Raw genomic sequence first — 24,083 nt, 5'->3', positions numbered from 1 at the left:
GACACAGGCATGTAACACTATTCCTCGCAGAACAGTACAGAGTTGCTTCTTTTTGGATCCACTAAATAAAGTGGGAAACTGAATGTACTTAAGGCAAAGTCTTTCAGGCTACATCTAGACTGCAAACTTCTTTAGGAAGGGGTTTTTCCGGAAGAGATCTTCCAGAAAACTTTTTTCAAAAGAGAGCGTATACACAGCAAAAGCACAATGAAAAAACGATTTTCCAAAGATAGTATCCACCTTGATTGCTATCTTGCATTTCAGTTGTGATTACTGTGAATGGCTTGGCCACCAGGGCACCTGTGTTTTTTCTGGAGGCTTCTTATTTTGAAAAAATACTCTCTTCCACGTCCACACATGCCTTTTTCCAGAAAAGCTTTTTCAGAGCTTCTTCCTCGTAGAAAGATGTTTACCGCTGTCAGGAAAAAACCCTCCGTTCTTTCGACTTTCTGTTGAAAGAACGCAATAGCAGTGTGGACGAAAGTGTAGTTTTTCTGGAAAAAATGGCCATTTTTCTGGAAAACTCTGCAGTGTAGACATACCCTCAGACAAATAGTTTATTTGACAAAAAAAAAAAAAATGCAGTTTCAGGACAACCTGAAACTATGTGTGGATTTGACACCAATAGTTTCGTCCAGTCACAAAGAGGCTTGAGTGCAGGGGAGGGGGTTTGATAATGATGCTGCCTACTATCTATGTCTCTCCTCCACCCCATAACCTTTAGCACAGTTGCAAAACTGTAAGGAAAGGTCTTTAAAATGAGGCCACATAAGCTGTTCTCAAAGATGTAGCCACAAAAATATGAGTTTGATTCATTCTGTAAAGCCTCATGGATTTTCTACTAATTAAAAAGTTCTAATGAATATTTCCCTGACTACTTCAGCTAATATAGTTCAATCCATTTGTTTCTGGTGAGACTGTGAATCCTCTTGCCCTTAGTAACAGCAAAATATCCACTTTATGCCCTATTCCACTCTTGTTAGGTCAAGAGAAATCTTACTGCTGACCTCAAGAGAAATGGATCACTCTGAGGTTAAATGGTCATATGATTACTTCTATTATTATAACCAATAGAGGTCTACACTGCTGCCAACAACTTGGAGAATTTCAATACATAGACCAGTGTTTCTCAAAGTGATCCGTGAAACCACATTGACAAAGCTGCTAACTGGCCATGCCAGTGTGTTTATTTACCAGCACTGTGGCCACAGATCCTCACGGCTCCCATTGGCTCCGATTCACCATTTTCAGTCAAAGGGAGCTGTGGGAAGTGGTGGCCCAGCCAATGCTACTTCCCATGTCTCCCCTTGGCTGCAAATGGCATACTAGAGCCAATGGGAGCTGCGAGGTGTGGTAAATAAACACACTGGCGTGGACAGTTAGCATCTTTGTCAAAGTGGTTTCACGGATCACTTTGAGAAACACTGGTATAGACGATTAATTAAGACTTATAGGCAAAGCAGTCAAACTTGTAGAGCAGTGACAACCCAGGGTGGCTTGAACAATTTGTATAATGGAGGGGCTGAGAACCATTGAACAAACTGGAAATCTTGTATCTAATGGAAGCCATTTCAAGCCAGGGGTGCAGGAGCTCCCTCAACACTCATTGTTCCAGCCCCTATGTGACACTGATATTTATAGTTCCATGTTCAGATGAAAGGAATAACAAAATATTTACTTGGTATAACAACCGTCATAGAAAATCCTTCTATGACTTCAGAATACTACCACCCTTTTGTGTTCTTCCTCATGGTTGACCTTCCCTGCCCACCTTTAATAAGAATATTGTTTTGGAATAGGGATGTAGAGTAATTTCTATCACCCATATTGGTTTCATCCCTGTAAAGCTCTATGGAAGTTTTCTCTTAGGAAAATCTCTGATTACATGTTACAGACAAGACATGGTTATTATTTAAATCAGAGACTCATGTGGGGAGTTAGGATTAGAACTCCTGATTTTCATTTTCAAAAAAGCAAGCCTCCATCCCTTCAGAGAAAGGAAAGTACTTAGAGATGATCTTATTAATGGGAATATTAAACAGTTAATTAATAAGCATATCAACAAGCATGAGGCTTACTAATTAACTGGTTTATCAACCTTTGCTGGCAAACTCCAGTGGTGGCCAGCCACAGAAGGCGATGTGGGCCAACTGGCAGGACTCCATCGCCATGGTGGGGCCAAGTAGTGGACCAAGTGGCAAGCCGTGAATTAAATCGGTTAACTATTTCAGCACACTACTTATTAAAAAGTTTCCTGTATCCTGTCCATGGGCCAGCCAAAGTCCATCCACCTAGATGGAAGTAGAGTCCTACATTTTTCACAGATCCATGATGATTGCAGGGCAGATGGGCCACAGCTGAGTGATATTGCAACACCAGGGACCCATATTGGAGGGCTGTGTCTACACTACACCCCTTTTCCGGAAAAGGGATGCAGATGAGACAAGTCGGAATTGCAAATGAAGTGGGGGATTTAACTATCCCCCGCTTCATTTGTATAAACATGGCTGCCACTTTTTTCCAGCTCGGGGCTTTGCCGGAGAAAAGCGCCAGTCTAGACGGGCTCTTTCGGAAAATAAAGCCTTTTCCAAAAGGTCACTTATTCCTCTTAAAATCAGGAATAAGGGATCTTTCGGAAAAGGCTTTATTTTCCGAAAGATCCCATCTAGACTGGCGCTTTTCTCCGGCAAAGCCCCGAGCCAGAAAAAAGCGGCAGCCATATTTATACAATTGAAGCGGGGGATATTTAAATCCCCCGCTTCATTTGCAATTCCGACTTGTCTCATCTGCATCCCTTTTCTGGAAAAGGGGTGCAGTGTAGACACAGCCGAGAAGTAGACTCTGCTTTAGCACCGCTGCACAGTGAGTGAGGGGCAGGCTCATTCTGAAAATCTAATCACACAGAGTCTTCCACACCTTGAGGGCAGGATGCAACCTTTAGTAGTTAAAATAGATAAAATAAAATAACATGAAATTCAAAAGAAATTATACCAAATAAAAATAAATGTACTGGGCTTTTACATTACTCTAGATTGCTCTGTAGGGTCACAGTCACATCAGTGTTATGCTATGATTATTGAAGGTAGTTCAATATAAGTTACCTAAAATAAAATGCAAAATATAATAATGTCAATGTAATAGATTATTTGAAATATATTATTCAGCTATTTTGGTATTTCTCTGTGTTTTACAATGAGTAATTCTGTGACACCTTAAAGACTAACAAGTATATATATTTAGTATTATGAGCTTTTGTGGGCAAAACTCACTTCTTCAGATGAGATGAGCTACCTGGAAAACTGTATCAGTTGCACAGTTTTCTAGATAAGCTGTGATCCCTAGTAAACAAAGGAGACAGAACTGGGACTCAAGTGTTGTAGAAGCCTATTTGTTTGGTCTAGAGTTTGTAATTATTTTCCACAATAAGCTTTTATCAAGACTGATTCGGTATAAGTAACTTATATTGAAAGTCAAGTAACTTAGACCCTAAATTTAAGTTCTGTTAAGTTTTACAAAATCTAATATTAGAGGTGCTTCATGATTTTTAGCTTTTTCAAATAGCTTTTTGCTTGTTTAGCTCTCCCTTTAAATAATTTGCATTCAAAACATTGAACTAGTGAATGACAGCCCTCAAATGTAATATACGAATGGTTGAGGGGAAGGAAAACTAGCCGTTCTGTATTTTTTCCAATCTGAAAATGCAAAAGGGAAATGGAGATGTATTAGATTTTTAAAACATCTTTCAGTTTGAGTAAGGGAAAGATATTAGCATCAGTGTACTTTTTTTATAGGGTGTTTTTAACCTCGCAAAGTCCCTTTTATCCAATAATAATTTCAACTTATTTCATAGGTGCTCGACCAAGGGGTGATGGGGATGCTGCCACACACCCCTGTCTTGAAGTGGTTTTCATCCTATACAGGATTTACAGTTGGGTTCAATGGCTCTCACCAACTCCACTATATAAATTGTTCTAGCACCTCTGACTTATTTGATTTGTGGTGAGGGATGTTGGGCCAGAGTATGCTATTAAAGACCTAATGAAAGGACTGACTGTATTTCAAGCTGCCATAAAAGAAGATCTCTCCAAAGTAAGTAAATAAAACAACTTTTCAAGAAGCAGCTGTGAGATTGAGAGATTTTTAGAATGTGTTATTATCCCGTTGAGCACATCTAGCCATATATTCACTAAGTCTAATACTCTGTGAAAATAAGAAAAAGGCCCACCAGAAGTCTAGGCCCTTGCCTGATCCAAACTATTCAGTTGTCCCCAGGACACTTTTTGATCAAAAAAGTCAGTGTTACAAGCTGTGCTCTTTTTTATGTGAATAATTCCCAAGCTGACTACGCACTTGGTTGGCATTTGCAGCTGTGATGGCATTTAACTGAGCAGGAAGTTTGAGAATAGTTTCTTTTCAAGCAAGCCAGCATTAACAAAATAAGTTTTCACTTAATTATGTGGCTTTTACATTTAAGAGCAAACTGCAGTAAATGGTTTCTTTGGTGGCTCATGAACTGTGCTCTAGTACTTTCAGCCTAGTCATACACTGCTGTGATTTTCAATTGGATTAACTTCAATGACACCACTATGCTGTAATGAGGGTAGCACTATAATATAATAAATTGCACTTTAGTATGGGAATAATGGCTACATCCACAGTCCAGCCCTCCTCAGGTTGTATTACTCTCAGATCTAAAAACACTAGGTAGAGTCCTGTCTAGTCAGTAGCTGGATAGGAGTCCTACTGGGAAGGAATGTGGTGTTTTCTAGTGATTAGAGCACAGAACTCAGATATTCTGGGCACAAATCTTGGCTCTGTGAGCTTGATCAAATCTCTTCCTCCATTTCCTCACAGTAAAATGAAGCTGTTAGTACTTTCCTACCTCACAAAAATGTGGTGAGTTTTGACTTTCTAGTGTATGCGTATAAAGTGCTTTGAGATCTTTAGATGAAAGGTGTCATGTACAAAATATTATTAAAAACCCTACAGAAATCAGTGTTGGTGCACACAGAAGAGAATTTTTATTTCTACATGAGAATTCAGCCAATGTCCTGAACTGCTAGAAGCATTGTATTGTTCAAAGTGTTATCTTTTACCTGATATGTACAACTAGTTGAACACTTGTGGACTTTAAGGATTATGTCATTTTTCATAAGAATTGAGCAGATAGGGAGACATCATCCTTTTCATTGTGCCACTATGAATCCCCATACTGCAGGTTCAGTTGAATATAATATTCTTTCAAATTTTCTGTCTTGATATGCTTGGATAGCGTTGCACCTCAGAGCACAGAGACGGATGAAGATTCCATTTTGATTGTGTGTGTGTTCGTGCTAATATGCTAGCAAGAAAATATCTGTGGAAAAGTTATATGTAGGCTCAGCCAAGTCAAGTCAATCCATTTTATAAATAGTTGGAGATGAAAGAAAAGATTCCTTTAAAGCTGTTCACTTTATTTATTCCAACCTAGATCTCAAAATGAAAGACGCATACGCTGGCATCACAAACTGTATTTTAGAGCTGGTTAAAAATATAATTTCCGTCCTGTGAGGAATTTTGAGCTTTAAAAACTAGAAACATTTTAGCCAACTCTACTGCTCCCACTGTCAACAATCCTGGTCAAAATTATATATCCTACATGGAACATACTTATTGATCAGGACTCATTGATCCAGGGGCCTTTGAGGATAGATCATCTGATTCCAGCCATGTTACTTTAGTAGGTTTCCTCAAAATGCTTGTCAAGGCTCATCTACTCCTAATAACTTGACTCCTTACTTTGTTTAAGTTTCAGAGAGGTAGCCGGGTTAGTCTGTAACAGGAAAAACTTTTAAAACAATGAATACTAGCACTTTAAAGACTAACAAAACATGTAGCTGGTATCATGAGCTTTCGTGGGCACAACCCACTTCTTCAGATGACTGGTTTGTTTAAGTTGCCTTCTCACCAACCCTCACAAGATGGCTACCCTCTCTCCTTTTAGTGGTCCATTTTGCCCAGATAAGCAATGAATCAGGACAATTGTGAAGTATTCAGATTCCTTAGCAGCAATAGCAACTAATTTTCTGGGCAACTGTCTGTATAAATCCAGAATAGTAATAGAAATGTAGCCGTGTTAGTCTGGGATAGCTGAAGCAAAATGCAGGACTAGGTAGCACTTTAAAGACTAACAAGATGGTTTATTAGATGATGAGCTTTCGTGGGCCAGACCCACTTCCTCAGATCAAATAGTGGAAGAAAATAGTCACAACCATATATACCAAAGGATACAATTAAAAAAATGAACACATATGAAAAGGACAAATCACATTTCAGAACAGGAGGGGGATGCGGGGGGTGGGGGAAGGAAGGAAGGTAAGTGTCTGTGAATTGATGATATTAGAGGTGGGGAGAGTTAGATGTCTGTGAGCTAATGGTATTAGAGGTGATAATTGAGGAAGCTATCTTGGTAATGGGTAAGATAGTTTGAGTCTTTGTTCATTCCTTCCCAGAGAGTGTCGAATTTTAACATGAATGACAGTTTAGAGGATTCCCTTTCAAGTGCAGATGTAAAAGGTCTTTGTAGCAGAATGCAGGTGGTTAAGTCATTGAGAGAGTGTCCTTTCTGGTTGAAATGGCAAGAAACTGTTTTTTCTTTGTGATATTGTCTGATATCTGTTTTGTGGGCATTAATCCTTTGGCGAAGTGTCTGAGATGTTTGTCCAATGTACATAGCAGACGGACACTTTTGGCACATGATAGCATAAATTATATTTCTGGATGCGCAGGAATATGTGTTCTTGAGCTTATAACTCATTTGGTTAGGTCCAATAATGGTATCAGCAGAATGAATACGTGGACAACGCTGGCAACAGGGTTTGTTGCAAGGGAAGGTGCCAGGGTTGGTATTAGTGTGGTATGTCTTGTGGTTGTTGGTAAGAATCATCTTGAGGTTAGGTGGTTGTCTATAGGAGACTATGGGTCTGTCTCCCAGAGCCCCTTGGAGTATGGTATCCTGTTCCAGTATAGGCTGTAGTTTATTGATAATGTGTTGGACAAGTTTAAGTTGGGGGTTGTAGGTGATGACAAGTGGTGTTCTATTGTTGGTTTTCTTGGGTCTGTCTTGAAGTAGATGGTTTCTAGGTATTCGACTGGCTCTTTGAATTTGCTTTTTTATTTCTCCAGGTGGGTAGTTGAGGTTTATAAATGCTTGGTAGAGATCCTGAAGCTTCTGGTTTCTGTCAGTGGGATTAGAGCAGATGCGGTTGTATCGAAGGGCTTGGCTATAGACGATGGATCGTATGGTGTGTTCTGGATGGGAGCTGGAAGCATGTAGGTAACTGTATGAGTCGGTGAGTTTTCTGTAGAGTGGTGTCTAATTTTCCATTGTTGATTTGTACGGTGGTGTCCAGGAAGTGGATCTCTCGTGTAGAATGGTCCAGGCTGAGGTTGATGGTGGGGTGTAGGTTGTTGAAATCTCTGTGGAATATCTCCAGTGTTTCTTGGCCATGCGTCCAGATCATAATGATGTCATCGATGTAGATAGAGAAGGGGTGAAAGGGGATGGGAGTTGAGGAAACGTTGTTCTAGGTCAGCCATAAAGATGTTAGCATACTGTGGGGCCGTGCGTTTACCCATGGCTGTGCTGCTGATCTGGAGGTATAAGTTGTTCTCAAACTGGAAATAATTGTGGGTGAGAACAAAGTTACATAGGTCTGCTATCACGTTGGCAGTGGTGTCCTCTGGGATAGTGTTTTTAATTGCTTGTAATCCGTCTTCATGTGGGATGTTGGTATATAGAGGTTCTACATCCATGGTGGCAAGGATGGTGTTATTGGGGAGGTTATTGATGTTGTGTAGTTTCCTTAGGAAGTCAGTAGTGTCTCGGAGATAGCTGCGGGTGTAGAAGCTCTATATACCAACCTGATAGAACCCGGAGCGTTCGTGGAATGAGGAGTACAGCTAGTTCGGATTAGGAAGCCTAATCCGAACTAGCTACTCCGTGCTGCGTGTAGCCGCGCGGCACGGGGTTCGAACTGCCGGCATTTAAAAATGGTGCCGGCCGGCTTCATGCAAATGAAGCCCGGGAAAGTCAAATCCGGGGCTTCATTTGCAAGTGTGGTATGCATACATTACCCTCCTAGTTCGAATTAGGAGGGTAGTGTAGACATACCCTTATATATATTTTGGTTAGTCTCTGAAGTGCCACAGGACTACTTCTTGTTTTTAAAGTTACAGACTTAACATGGCTACTTCCCTGAAAAATTTTCATGGAATGGAAAGTTGAACAGAACATTTCAATTCAGAAATGTTGAGACATTTCATTTTACTGAAGTGAATTGAATCTTTTTTGTTTCAATTTATTCCTATGAGCAGCTGTGGTGCTCATGGAAGTTTGTAGTTTGGGTTCCTCATCCCACTATTATCCTCAATGGGTCAGGGTTCCTGGTAGAATTACATTTCACATAATGCACCCACCAAGGGAACTGTAGGGCATCAAGAAAGAAATCCAGCCAGGGAACCTGATTGAGGATGGGCCACCCAGGCAATAACTCCCATTGAAGCATCATGGCAATGTGGCTGGACACAGATTAATGTCAAACTGAGAGAAACTAAAATATTTCAATTTGTTTTGACAACCTGAAACTGTGCTATATGGAGCAACTTCACCTGAAATAAAATATTTTATTTGCATTTTCCCAGAGAAATATTTTAAAAAATAGCAGAACTGAAATTTTCCCATGCAGAAACAGCATTTTCCATAAGAAATTGATGCAAATGGCACTCTCATGACAAGCTCTACTCAAGTTAGTGGGCCAAAATTTGCCCTCTCTACTTGTGCTTTTTAAGTACCTTGCTCCATGAGCAGTCCCCATAACTTCAATGAGATTGATTATGCAGAAAGGTACTGCTTGGAGGAAGTAAAGATGGCAGAATTTGACCATTGCAAGGGCTTGAATCTGATCACACTTGCATATTTTACACCAGTTAAACACCATTGAATTTAATGGACTAGTTCCTAATTTACACCAGTATATCAGAAACAGGTTCTAAGTGTATGCCCATTTTTATAGCTGCTTTGTCTCATTCGCTTTCAGTTACCAACTACTATCAGTTCCTCCTACTGTTTTATAAAGGCGTAGGGTTGAATATAATTCTTCCCACATGTTCTTTTCTGTAAGTTGGGCTGCACTGTGATACTGACTCTTTGGCTGAATTTTGAATCTTTTTGAATTATACTTGGCTCTTCTCACTGGCTGAGCAGCATTTTTTTTCATTTATGGTTCCATTTGTCGGGACTGTTATTTACTTTCTAACCAGCTTGTAATCTTGGTTTCATCTGCGACTTCAAGCTTTCCTTTGAGTGCCACATCAACCAGATTGTCAAGACTTTATTATCAGCATAGGAATTCAGCAATGCGCAGGCCACTGCTGCTTCAGCAGGCTGCCGAAGTTTTGATTTATGCCTGGATAACAGCACGGTTGAATTATAGCTATATCTGGTTCACAGACCTCCCAGACTGGCTGTTAACTTCTCCAGCTTGCGTGAAATTCGGCAGCTAGAGGACATACAGCTCAATGTTTCCAGCAATCAACATACCACACCTGTACTAGGAATTATGTGCTGAATTCCTTTCAAATATGATATTCTGCTTATAGCACTTAAACCACAAAAGCTCTGAATTTGCCCACTCCACATCTTCAGTTTCTCATGTTCCAGGACTATCTCACAACCTGTATGCTTACAACATATATAATTCAAGAGTGTGTGTCTTTATTAGGTTGTGATCTGTAATCCCCGCTTGCCCTTGAAAGCTAGGGAATCCCTTGATTTACCCTAGGAATCCCTTGATCCTCTCTTCCTTCAGTAGCAGAAAATTTATAGTTATATAAAATTTCAGGTTTACATCTATCAAATGATCTGAAAAATGCTTTATTAAGGATACTATGTAACCAAAAGCTGATGAAATGTCTCTTAAGTTCTCAGAGTCATTTTTTCTTATGTTGCCTATCTGTAAATTTTGATTATTTTTGCTGGCAGTGTTTGCTTATATGTGGAGAGTATAAATGATGTTTACTGAGATTTACAGATAAAAATCTAACTCTTATAAACCTATTTATTTTCCTATTTGTAAAACCCACAAGCCAAGATTTTCAAGTGTTTAGGGATTCTGAGTTTCTCATTTTAGGGTGTTCTTCTTCAGGCATTCTAAAAGGCCCTGATTTCCAAATATGTGAAAGTCCTTCTGAAAATCAAGTCCCTTTCAGGCATTTTAAGCTGAGCACTCCAAGATTCAAGCACCCCAGTCACTGTTCACTTTGTAGATCTTGGCCATTTGGCAACTTCATCCCTGGTATCCTTCCATTTATTTCAAATATTCATATTCAATACTGCAAATTGAACACTGCAGAAAATCAAGCCATACTTGCCATGCCAATGTTACATTTCGTATTTATATTCTAATTTAAACACCCAAATATTAAGGTAGTGTTACTTGTGATTCCATAGTAGGAGTTAGTTGAGCTTTTGCATTTACAGCAGGAATTCACCCATTGAGTTATGTATGACGATTGCTGTCTATCATTCCCCAAAACCACAAATGAAATTCTGAAGATTTAGAAGTTATATGTTAGCTAATCTGAGTTAAAATTAATTTAAAAATTAGTCTTTAAAAAATTAGCACTGTATGTGTGGCTATTTCTTTGTCCTGAATGATTTTAATACTGGACTAATGCAGACTCTACAAATTTCCCTTATAGTTAAACTAACTAAAATGTCATGCATTTGTTACTTTATTTTTTTGTATGATTAATGGTAAATTTTGCTATTTTTCTACATCGCAGAAAGTGTCTTCTTCTGTAGAGACTGTTTAATAATGTTCTCGTACATAGGAAAACCTCTGCCATTTCAAATTGTTTGCAACAGGATTGAGACCAATGGTTAAAATGTCCTCTTTCAAAATGGCCACTGTATTCTACTGGGAATAATAATAAATGAAGCAAAGCAGCCCTCAAAGAAGATGGTAGCCCCTGACAGCACAATATCCTGAGTTATAGGGACATAATGAGGGGAAAAATGAAGGAAAAAATCAAATGTGACTTTTTAACCTAGGGCTACTTGATGGTATTATTGCGAACCATAAGTGTATGATTTATGTATGGTGTCATTACAAAGCAGAGTTAACGTGGTTTTTTGTGCCAAGAAATTTTATACATCTATTTGTATGATTATTAATAGTCTTGCTGCCATGTCAGTTGTGATAAGGAAGAACTCTAAGGAACATGTACGTTTTGCAGGAAATGTTTGGTAATAAGGTAAATGCTCAGCTTCCCTTTCAATTAGTACTGACCCAGTGCATCAACTTCAATGGGATTGGTACTCTTAAATCACAGAGATGCTTTTGGAATTCCCACCAGAGCTCGCAGTATAGCTTGTAAAGCTGTGAGTATTAAGCATAATAAAATTTACAAAGCCACCCCCATAAATTATCTCAATGATTTTCTGTAATCCTGATGCAGTGGGTATAATCAGTCGAAGTTAATGACACTACTCACTTGCTCTAAGGATGTTTTTGGTATGAAAACAAAAAGGGTAGACAGTTGTTGAAGCTAAAGAGCTAATAAGAGCTAATAAGAAATAGAAACAGGCCAACCTAGAACCTTGGATCCAAACTTCCCTCAGCGTTTTGGCTTGAGGCCCATCTTTAATAAGAGGCAATAGTGAAGATACAATGTATTGTCAGCCTGTGGAATTCAGGATTGTACAATGTTGTTGTCATGAATATTGTGGCTGGATTTGTAAAAAAGGGGTAGGTAATTTTATGACCTCTAATGTTTTTAGCTTTGCCAGTTAAATTAATGATAAGTGTAATCTGACCACCTGCTTCAGGGGACAAAGTAATCACCTGTAGAGCAAGGACAGATTTCATACCTTCCCAGATGTATTACACAGTTGGTTGGGCAGGATAGGAAGGTGCCTGCCTTTCTATGCTGAGGGGCTGTCCTTTACCAAAGGGAGGATTGCTAGCTGACTAAAAGGACCAGTAGTCTGATCTGGTTTGTCAAATCATATAGTATGCTCCTATGGAATGAATATTAAAGTAAGTACTAAAGAAGAGTTTAGGGATGTTTGGGTTTAGTATTCAAAATAGAATTACTTTGAATTTATAATGCTTCTTTAATCTACCTCTTAGTCATGATTTTCAGTGCTAAGGATAACAACTAAACAGCTCTGTTTGAGAGGTGATTTTTTTTTTTTTTTTACTGAAGCCCTGATTGATGATTCAAACATCAAAACAACAGAAGAAACTGAATCTGCATAAAAAAAATGAGATGAAAATATCTTCTAGCTCCTGCTTACCTTGTCTTGAGTGTTGAGGTTTGAGATTTCTGCCCTTTTTTTCCACTGGGAATGTAGACTGATAAAGCTACCTATCATTGCTTGTCACACTAGTTAAAATAGAAAGTCCAATGTACACAGCAGCACACTCAGCTCAGCTTTGAACTCTGTCTTCTTATTTTCTTTCATACATAATAATATGTAACATTTTTGGAAAGTAGGAATCCCCAGGGGCAAGATTTTCTTTTAAAGTTTAAACCATTTTAATGTGATTATTGAGCACCCAGAAGCAATTGTAAAAGGGAAATATGCTGTCTGAACTAGTTCTTGTTTATTTAGAGTAGGTTAAATTACATGGTGGATTAAGACAAGTCGAAGAAATGGGATCCAGTTAGCTCAGTGGAATGCTATTTATTGCTCACTTTCTGCCTCACTAAAACTGTATATTTCAGTGGCATTTTTTGTTACTACTTTAGAATGCCTTAATCTTGCACTGTATAGTATAAATCACTTTAATGTGAATTTTGACATAGAGAAAACACAAGGTTATTGTGCTTGTTCAATATCTTCTTTAAAAGGCCTTCATTTAATATGCGCCTCTGCTTACCAAAGAGATTCAAAGTAGAGGTGCTGGGTATAGTATTTGTTGTGGGAAATTATTTTTCTCCTGTAGAAAAAAAGCTGGTGGATTTATTATTGCAGTCTCTTGGAGGAAAAGGGTTTTTTGTCTCAATGAGGGGACAGAGGCATAGTTTTCAAACCCTACACTGCCCAAAATTTCATACTGAAAATGGATTCCAACCTTCTGCTGTTGCTGGGAGTAGGAGAGGCAGAGGTGGAGACAGTTTTCACTGAAATGGATCACAGCTTGATATTTGGAGGGGGTGTGTACAATATTGCATGCCACTTTCCTCTTCAGGCTGGAACTGACAAAGCTCTATTTGCATAGAGGAACTTCCTCAGATTCCCAGTGAAGGGAAAAGAAAGCTGTGTTCTGTCCCCTTTCCCTTGCACATGCGAGTATGATTTTGGGGAAAACTCCATATTACTCTTCCATGCAGAAGAGAGACTGGCTCCAATGTTCACAGAAAGCAGATGGGCCCTAAACAGACAATATGACCCGTTTTTGTGTAAAATATAGATTTCATACCCTGGAGAATACATGGGAGAGGAGCAGTTTTATAGTCCTCAGAGGAGTGATATGTGTCTTTGTATTCCCCACAATGTGTTTCTTTTTAAAGAGAGAGCAAAATAAATAACACTAATGACAGGACCAAATTCAGCAGTGACATAAATAATGGTTCAATTTATTTGATGGGTGTAAGTCTTAAAGTAGAGTAACTAGCAAAGATATGTTGTTCAGTGGGTGTTAAATATGCAGATGTGCAAATGTCCATGCCAAAGGCAAGTTAGGGGAGAAATCCTGGTGAATGAGATGAACAACAAGCTGTGCTCATTTTACACACTGAAGAAATGGCAAGGCGGTGCAAGTGACACTACTCCACCACTTAAGGTGGTTATCAGATCCAGTCATGCCTGACCCTTGGCTTACATCACCATTGAATTTAGTCCATAGCAGGAGCGTACTGGCAATCAAAATAGGCTCGGGAAATGGGTTGAGAATGGCCTTCCCCATGACATCACCCCTGCATGCCCCTCAAGCCCCGCCCCCTGCGTCATGTCCGGCACGCAGCGCAGATGGCGGGTCAGACTCTGCGTGTCGCATACAGTGTGGACACAGAGCCACTCGGTATGAGGGGCAATGACATGCAGACACAACAGCCCACCAGACGATGGCCCACCGGGAAATTCCCGGTATCCTGCCAGGCCAGTCCGCCCCTGGTCCATAGATTGTCTTGGGAAGTACAAATACTTACACCACACCTGCATTTGGCTCATTATGTTGAAATAATGTTTGGCATGTGATAGAAACAACGAAGGGCGTGACACGGTTGAGTTCACCAGATCCAAACCTGTTATAGTGAATAGAGCACTGTGAACATACGCTATACATATATTATGTAAAATATGCTAAATAAAAAACCTAACTGCTGCCCTAAAGACATAAAAACCTGCATATTATACAGAGCACCAACAGAGTGATAGGTGGCCTTTCTAGCTGGAATGGTTTGAGGAACAGGTGGGCCTTCAGAAGTTAGTTTTGTGCTAAGGAGAAGAAGGTGTGTAGGTGGGAGTTACGTGCATGCAGTTACTGAGAGGAACAAATGCCTCCAGCTTCACCCTTCACCATTGTTGGCAAAAAAAAGCACACCTACACTTGATTAAGGTTGGAGATGTGAATGTTAATTTGCATTTCCTAGCTGCAACTGGCTTTTTTTTGTGGCCTAGGCATTATTTAAATGCACATTTTACACTACATTATCTTTGCATTTTATATCTTTAAAAAATATCAGGTTGCTACATGTTCCAGAAAAAGAATGAGAAAGAATTTCCTCACAAGTCATATGCAGCTTATAGCTTTATGTGACTTTGAACTAAGTTTATTAACTTTCCCCACCTGAGACCTCCCCCCTAAATATTTGTGTATTGCTTTTAAACTGCTTCCTTGGAACTCTTTGCCTCCTACAGGCTCTTCATGCTGAGCCTGATTCTGCATCTGTTTCATATCTACAACTCCCACTAGAAGCTTAATGTGCAGAACAACTGCAGAATGGGTCAAATATATATACATGTGCAACCTTATTGAAATCCTAGAGGGTTGCCTGGGTGAACTTTGGGGCAAGAGAAAAACCTTATGGATATGTGGTATTAGACTAATGGTCCATCTAGCCAGTATGCTCTCTTCCAACCGTGGACAATACCCGATGCTTCAAAGGAAATGCACAGGCAATCATTAAATTCGCCATCCCCTGTCACCTGGTTCCAACATCTGGCAGTCAGAGGTTCATGGACACCCAAAGAGCATGGGGTAACATGCCTGACTATCTTGGCTAACAGTAATTGATGGACCTAGCCTACATGAACTTATCTGATTCTTTTTTTAAATATATTTATAGATTTGGTCTTTACCATATTCCCTGGCAACAAGTTCCACGTGTTGTCTGTGTATGGGGTAAAGTATTTCCTTTTGTTTGTTTTAAACCTACTGCCTATTAATTTAATCTTTTCGAGATAGGATGACCAAAACTGTACATAGTATTCAAAGTATAAAGGCATTATAGTATTTACTGTCTTAATATCTATCCTAATGATTCCTAACATTCTGTTGGCTTTTTTGACTGCTACTGTATATTGAGTAGATGTTTTCAGAGAACTATCCATGATATCCTTTACTTTGTATTTCATAAAATACAATGTGGTTGGTAGTATATTCCTACTGCTCTCCTTTTATTAGTACAGTTGATAATGTAGGATGTTTACAATGTTTGTTGTAGCAAGAATGACTGTGTTCACTGAGGCTCATCTTAGACAGGAGGTTAGAAGTCAAGGAAGAAGGGATCAAGGAGAGGATATTTAATAGAATATTTAATTTTCAGTCAGTAGTTTCAGCTTCGCTCTGGGAACCCAAAGCACTTATCCTGCTCCCATGGAGGTCAGTGCGTGTTTCAGGGAATAAGCCTGGGAAGTTATCATTCATCAATCAATAGTAAATTAAATCACAAGAACAATTCATTCAAGATTAATTTGGATGCTTCTGGGCCTTGTTTCCATTCTCCTCCAGAGCCAGATAAGGAAATTCAGTTTCTAATAGAAAATTAACTTCTCTTCATCCATGTAGAATCTCCTGGCTGTTTACATTTTCTGTTCTTTCTTCCTTACTTCAGTGCAGTCAAGAGATGCCACATACTGCATGGCACATACAATATTTGTGGGAAAGGCCAGCAATTAGCTCTTAGCTCTTTGAGTGTCTACAGGTTGAAATCTTGCCACATACAGGGCATATTATTTCTCATTATGTTCATTTTCCTCTCTGGAATTGGTCTTATCTTTTCAACATAATATTCATCACAGTATTGAATGATTGTGAGTATAAGTAGTCTCACGGCTACTTTTTCCCTAAATAAATCTGAGCAACTTGATGATAGATGTCAACAACTTGACCTTGTACTCTAATGTGGCAGTTTTGAGAGACAACTTTGCAGGATATGTCTGAATGCAGCCAATATTGTCAAATTTACAGTTCAGTTTTTGCTTCTGTAAACTTTGCAATAACAATATTGACTGTCAAAGCAAAGAGTATTGTTGAATTCTGTGCAGTTGTTGGGATACAATTAAATGATGGTGTCAATAAGATTCAAGCCTTTCTTTAGTCAGCCTAAAACACTGGCAGAAAATAGATACAATCCAGCGTTTGTTAGTGAACTGAAGCATTCTTCTGGGGAGCGTGACTTCAGAATGTTGTTTTATCAAATACTCACTCCAGGTGTAGCATTCCATATAAAGCAATCAAAAACATATTGAGTGTTTTGGTTCCCTTGCAATTTTCTAAGATGTAGTCTTGTCCATTCTAGCAAATATTTCTGAGAAAAACAAGTAGCAAAGCTGTCATTGCCTGAGTTCAAGTCTTTTAAAAATGTAATCATACCACAGCTCAAACTTCTGTGGCACCTTAGAGACTAAGATATATATATAGTATCATGAGCTTTTGTGGGCAAAACCCACTTCTTCAGATTAATCTCATCTCATCTGAGGAAGTATGTTTTGCCCACAAAAGCTCATGATATATATTTTTGTTAGTTTCTAAGGTGCCACAGGACTACTTGTTTTCACAAAAGATGAAACAGTGAAAGGAAGAATCTCACCAAGCATAGGACTCCATAAGCACTTACCTTTGAAACACTTTTTTGGAAACATTTATTTAAGAAAAAAACTGTTTATTTTTAAAATAGTGTTTTGCCTCTTAAGATCAAACTTTGAAGATCGAGTTAAATTTTAAACTTAATTGAGAAGAGGAAAAATTCTTCACAAAAACACAAGTACTCAGACTTCCAGTTAAAACAATTTAATTGTGTTTGGAAAATAGAATTTGTGAACTTTGGATTTAAAAGGCTTATATTAAAACCTACAACATGTGATTTAAAGGCTCTTCTTGAGTCTCTTGTATACTCTATGTACCTTGGCCACTAGAGAGCAAGATGAAAAATAATAATAATAATTAATAATAAAACCTTGTATTTCTGCATCCCTCCAATAGAAGGCAGTGGTGCACATTCATCTAAGATTCCATTGATATTTACAAATTTCACAATGAAAATTCTTTCTTCACAATTTGCTTGATAACTTGGAATTTAAATTTAATAAAATAAGTAGTTTGTTCAAAACTAGCCGTTGCTCAATTCTGAATGGGAAAAGGTGTTAAGGGTAAGTATTTGGCACTTTAAAGCAATGCACTATTGCTTCGGCACTATTCACAATTTAGCATGATTCACAAGTGCATTGCATATTAGAGAAAATGATAGAGATGAAAAGAGATACAAGCAATAGTACCTAAAGCAACTACTTATTGGAACTCATATAGTGGGTGGCTAGACACATCCCACCTTCATTTTATTATTCAACATGTCCCTGCTAGCTTTGTGGTTCCATGCATGCAAACGGTCAGAGAAAAAATATCTTAAGATATTTTAAAATACAAACAAATGACTAGATGGATCATTGAATCTGATTGAACAGTGCCAAATGGGCACCACCATTACCAGTATAATTCTGCTCTGCATCTACACCAGCTTCCAGGTGCAGCCAAATAAAATCACTGCTCAGTGGTATTACGCTATCTCAACAGTTCCCTTCATTAAGATCAGGGAATAACTGCAGTTATCTCAGTGTTGCAATGTATGTGACATGCACATGTCATGGTAACAGGTATGTTGCATAGTCAATGGATGACTGGGTACATGTGACTGTACAGTGGGAAGAAGGAATATGTCAGTTGGACCAGGAGGTATGAGAATTGGAGATGGGCGTGACTAATGACCAGCTATCATGGAGACCTTTCTTTGGGATCCAAGATCTGCAACTTTTGGAGGGAGAAATAAATATGGAGCATCTACTTTCTGTGGCATGCTCCTCCTGACATGTATGGCTCTCCAGTTGGATATGTATCTGGATATAATTCCCCTTGTATGGAACTTTGAGAAGATGGAGATGGTGTGAAGAGATTCGATGTAGTCAATGGAAGGTGGTGTTGCAAGCGGGGTGCTGGGGCAATGTGTATAGTAGAGGTGCTGAGAACCATTGAACCATACTTCAACTCTTGTATAGAATGGAAAACCCTTCAAGCCATGGTAGAGGGAATGGTGTTCACAGCTCCCCCAGCATTACTAGTTCCAGCATCTATGACTGCAAGAAGGCATTTTTTCAATGGGAGCCTCGCCACTGTTCAGGGAAGAGGAACCACGTGAACTTTTTGGAGGCTTCCATATGGGGCCCAGCTGAATACCAGGATTCCAAGATCTGCATAGATGTTGGCCATCCACAAGTTAGGACATGAAATCCCCTTCCATTCCAATAAGAGCAAATCCTACCAGCCCTTCCCACCAGGAAATAATAGAAAGGAAATTTCACAAGTGGAAATTCAGAGAAATGTCCTGCCTTCTATGGGAGATTTCTTTGTAATATGGTCCAGTGCAGCAGGGCCTGAGCTTAATTAATTCATGGAAGCCAGAGATTACATATGATCAGTCCTCAGAACTGGGCAGGTACTGGCAAAACATAGACACGCTTGCCTAATGAAAGGAAATAAAACTGTTGCATTTGAAAAGTGAGAGCAATCAACCACTAGAATAATATAACATGGCTTGTGGTGGATTCTCCATCACTGGAAATTTTTAAGTTAATTTTTTAAAAGACATCTAGTTCAAACAGGAATTATTTCAGGAAGTCCTATGGCATGTGTTATTCAGGAGTCCAAGCGAACGGATCACAGTGATCCCTTTCAGCTTTGAAATCTCTTACTCATTCTCTGGGACTTCTGCTACTTGCGTCTTGTAAATGTGATGCCGATAGTATTAATCTTACATTCGTATTCTGCCATTACACCATTGAATGGTCCTTTATAAAGCAGGGCTAAAAGTAATCACTAGAGCAGGCGCAGTAGGGTGGGTAGTATATATGTTCTCCTCCAGAAGTAAAGAGAGGGAGGTGCCACTATGAACTTGAGTTCAAACATTGTCTCCTTCCATTTTCAATGCTCCTCCTGTTAGCCACCTGTACAGTGCTAAATTGGTGATTGTCAGAAGAGACAGCAGGCAACACAAGCTGAACCTACATGTCAACCTTGGTTTTCCCTTTAATGGTGAGCCAAAGCTTTAGGGTTTGTAACAGCTTTCACACAGCCCAGTCTCTCTGCTAGCTCTTCTCCAGTCAGCATGCTAAATATAGGAGGGGAGAGGATAAGAAAAAGCAGCATAGACAGCAACTCGGAGTAGCCACCTGGGTAAAAATCCAACCAGAGCTACAGAAATGTAATTAGGCAGCTAGCCTGAGTGGCTGCTCACACTATCCCAGCCACACTGTTATTTTTAATGTGCTGGCTTCAGCAAAGCATGTGTGTGTCTGTCTGCCTGTGCTAGGAAGCACACATTCAGTTGCAGCATAGACAAACCCTCAGTTCCATTTTCCTAAAATGCTTTGCAATCTTGGGGGAGATAATCAGGGCTTTCGAAGGACGAGGTATTATTATGTTATCTCACTTCTATCTTCTGGAGAGACGTGACTAGCAGTCAGGTAAATTAATATCTGGATAACCTCCCATCAGCTCTACTAGGAGAAGCACATAAAGAAGAGCAGCAGAGGAGGCAATGTTAGAGATGTTTTGTCATCTTCTAATGACCTTGTCCTTTTCTTCTGCCACTGTCATTCTGAGAGTGACAGACGAGAGTAAAGTATGCTTTACCTAGCAACATGCAAGATTTAGAATTCTTCTAACCCTTTGGCCAGAGGAAATGCCACAATTATACAAACTAATTTAAAACCAGGAATTGACTAAAAAGTATAAATAGCAGTTAGCTAGTGAAATCTTCTCTGAGTAAGGGGGTCTTTTTCAGAAAATGAAACTGTGTGTTAGACGGCTTTTGCAGAAAGCTGTGTCTCTTCCTATTCTCTCTGTGCCGACACATAAGGTTGTGATGTGTCATGTCTGCTTGCATTTGTAGTGTTGGCGTATGCTAAATGATGTAACTTAATGTGACTTGCCTTACTTCTCTCCTGTCATTAGTGGAAAACTAACATAATGAAATCTTTTGGAACATGTATCTTTCTGTTCACCACTTGATCGTGGCTATGTTGATCCTATAGCATTTTCTAGAGCCATGTTATTAACTTTGGTTTTGCTATTTGTCGTGTGTGTAGACAGGGATCTCCCTTACTCTTGATATTTTTTAATTCGCTTTTCCAATACAATCTTGTCAAAGTACTTTAAAGGTCCATACTACTAAGTTACCAAGAGCAAACATTCCAATGGGAACACTAGCAGGCAATTAGAGTGAGTTGTGACTTTTTCTCTGAAAAATTTTTTTTTGGGGGTAGAAACATGCCAATTTGTTAAACCTCCCTCCACAAAGTTTAGATTTTATTGGGAAGGCTTTTCATATTTCATATTCTTGTCAAAATGAGAGGGTAAAAGAGAGAATACACGTCATCCCAGTGTATTGAAAAGCCCAGTAGTTACAGAGCTTTTTCAAGTTGTGCAGGATCCAAGTCCAAGGATTTGCTTTGAGAAAGGCAACGTAACGATTTAAATCCAGGTCTTCCATATCCCAAGTGAACTCCTTAACCATTGGTCTAATGCCTATTTTAGAGCAAAGTGAATCCTCTCTGGTTTGTACTAAACAATTTAAAAAGACTGAGTGTAGTTCTAATGCTTGATGGGGAAAAGTTGTTGAAATCTTGACGATTTTCATGGGGTGGATGTGAAAGCCATTTTCTTCCCAGCTGCCCAGTCAGTACCTGCATCCATTTTAAAATGTTAATTTGGGTGACTGAGGTGAGATGGGATAGAAAATACCTGCAAGGAATTTTTAACTAGAAAGGAACTGTAGTTCAGCATCAAACACATTGAATCTGAATCACATGGTTGCATTCTGAATGGGGAGATGTATACAAATATAGGTCATAGCACTGTGTTCTAGTGAGTACAGAAATGGAAAACGGGCCTAATCCCAATCTCAGAGTCTTTTGTGGCTTGGGGTTTTCCATGTGTATTTTCCTTTCAGTAAAGTGGGAGTAATGCTCCTTACTGCACCAAGGCTTGTAAATCATTTTGGAATGAAACACACATACACACACATACCCTTTTTAATACTCAAGGACTAAGTCATCCCTTCAGTTACACCCCCATAATTATAGATGACATACCATTTTCTGAGGGCTGAATTTGGTTGCGAGTTAGGTACAGTATGTCTGTGAAACTAGTGGCTATAACATTTTGTAAACACTGTATTTTTCCCCCCTCTGGCAGAACATAGACATTTACATTCTTCCTTCCTTAAATGAGACATGACTGAAGTGACTGTATCAAGTTAGGAAAGCTGAAGGTTTAGAAATTTTAAAATCATAATTTAGATTATCCGTCACTCAGCAGTCAGAGTACATGCTGTTGACAAAGCAAAAGGCAGTGACAAAGGGAGAGGTATGTATTTTGGTCCAGTTACTTGAACATGACACTTTTATACAAAAATGTGTATTAAAAGGTTATACTTGAACGAGCAAAAGCAAGGAAATTCTGCCACTGAATCCTTATTTGGAGCCTGTTTGGCAAGAGATTGTTGCTCACATAGTTCATCTTACAGACAGTTCTACAATATTTGGCAGTGTTGAGCAATCTAAAAGTTGGCACATGGTTCGATAAATATATACTACTATGGGAACCTTTAAAGATATAGTCATCAACATTTTGGAAAAGCCACATAAAGATTCTCCCTATTACTGAAAATTGTTTGGCCTTACTTATGCAGCATTGTGTGGAAAATGTACAGATAAAAGGAGACGCTTATGAGATTATAGCAGTTTTAATGTCCTCTGTATTCTCTTTAAGGATAAGAATGTCTCGAGGGCAACACGTTGATACCAAAGCCATATGGGTTTTTCATGTGTGGCCAATGGGTTTCCTACCTCTCCCTGTGCGTGGAACTGTTGGGAATGTGGTGTTAGAAGAGTGAAGCAAATCTTGGGAATGTCAGGGCTCTGTATTAAATTCTGTCTCCATTCTCATAGATCCTTGGTCATGAATAAAGAGGGAACTTCTGTGTTACTTCGTGCTCAGACCTGATAGTGTGGTTGAGGAAGAACACGGGTAAATGGAGTTTATCCTCTTCTCATTTAGTAAATATGGAGGTTTAGGTCACCTATTTCTTTTTCTACCAATATACCACTGACCTCACCCTTATCCAAACTATGGCACCATGCCTGTCTCCGGTTGTGCTGCCTTTTAGCTGCTGTCCTATGCTCTTCTCTGTCTTGACTATGTATCTTTTCTGCCAGCCATTTGTGAAGGGGAAAAATACAGCTTCATATGATGGAGGTGAAACAAAATACAGGACTATGTAGCACTCGATGGAGGAACATTGTACATATTGCTCCTTCCACGTGTCCTCCTCACCATGACCTAGCTAGGGAGCACAGCATCCCTCATGGCATTAGCATTGCTTTCATATCACTTTTATTTGTATCATGATGTCAATTAAAATTATACTATCTTATTTTAATCTTGGTGCTTCAGTTACATTCATGTCTAAACAGTTAAGGACCCAATCCTAAGTCAAAGTCGGGGAAAAGTCTCCCATGGATGATGGGTTTGGATCAAGGCATAATCCACATACCATATTTGTTATGTATTCATTATAATATCAAGCGTCTGTGGTACCACTATGGTTTCTCTATGGCCATCTGATGATCTTTAATCTAATGGAAAGTGGAGTGCCAAAAGGCATGGAAGAGGCACACATGTATAGACTGTATTCCTTACCTTAGTGCTCTGTACCGCCAGCTGCCTGGGAGTCTAAGCTGGGTCAAACACTTTGAGGCCATGAGAAGGCTTGGGTTTTGAGAGGATATTGAAAGAATGATTTAAGTTTGCTATCTGAGTTTGTAACGACTCTTGACACAACTAAAACTTATATCAGGCTGTTCATCTTTAAAGCACTTTACGATTCTTTATTAATTGAAATTAATTGAAGTTCATCCATTGTATCACCAGGCTCTGTATAAACAAGGGTGGGCCTTAAACAAGGGTGGTGGTGGTGGGGGGGTCAACTGTGATGGGGTGGGGCTGTGGATTAGCCTCCCCGAGTCAGCCCAATGTGCTGTCAGGCTCTTGCAGTGATTTAAAGAACCTGCCGCAGCAGTGGCATTGCCCAGTAGCCCTGATCCCTTTTAAATCACAGATCCTGGGGCAGCTGCCCCTGTTGTTGGGACTGCAAAAATTACACATGAGGCTTATGTTATGCAGAGAGCCTTACATGGGCATTTTTACTTGGTAAATCTAGCCCTTGGATCAATGTTCCCTCTAATTTTTTCCATACTTGTGCAAAATAAATGTGATGTGCACCTAGTATGCATATAAAAAGCATATGCGTATCAGCACCACGATTAGAAACACACGCTACTGGCTCTGGGTGCTGTGTGTGCTCTGTTAATCAGATGGATAGCATTTGAATATCTCCTGGGTAGCTGCCCAAGTGCTCAGCTTACAGGGAACACTGCCTCAGACTCATCCTCCCCAGTCTCTTTTTGCTTGCTGGGAACGAAATGAATGGATGCACTGTATCTTATCCTACAGTGACATATCCTGTGTCTTCTTATTTCC

At 39.4% G+C, this 24,083-nt stretch overlaps 1 protein-coding gene and 1 long non-coding RNA gene across 4 annotated transcripts in view; one reads left to right on the top strand and one right to left on the bottom strand.

The window, feature by feature from the left end:
• Positions 1-12,472, bottom strand: part of LOC142830154 (uncharacterized) — an 89,021-nt gene extending 76,549 nt beyond the window's left edge. For both annotated transcript variants that reach the window (XR_012905134.1, XR_012905135.1), the window contains exon 1: positions 12,341-12,472. This is a non-coding gene — a long non-coding RNA (uncharacterized LOC142830154). The remainder of the gene's footprint in view (positions 1-12,340) is intronic.
• The window catches only part of NCKAP5 (NCK associated protein 5), a 652,533-nt gene that overhangs the window by 66,872 nt on the left and 561,578 nt on the right, over positions 1-24,083 (top strand). The gene's annotated exons all lie outside the window — the stretch shown is intronic.

This window comes from Pelodiscus sinensis, chromosome 7 (assembly GCF_049634645.1).
Source record: "Pelodiscus sinensis isolate JC-2024 chromosome 7, ASM4963464v1, whole genome shotgun sequence".
NCBI lineage: Eukaryota > Metazoa > Chordata > Testudines > Trionychidae > Pelodiscus > Pelodiscus sinensis.
Note: the sequence above shows the minus strand (reverse complement) of the source record. Positions and strands in the feature narration are given on the sequence as shown.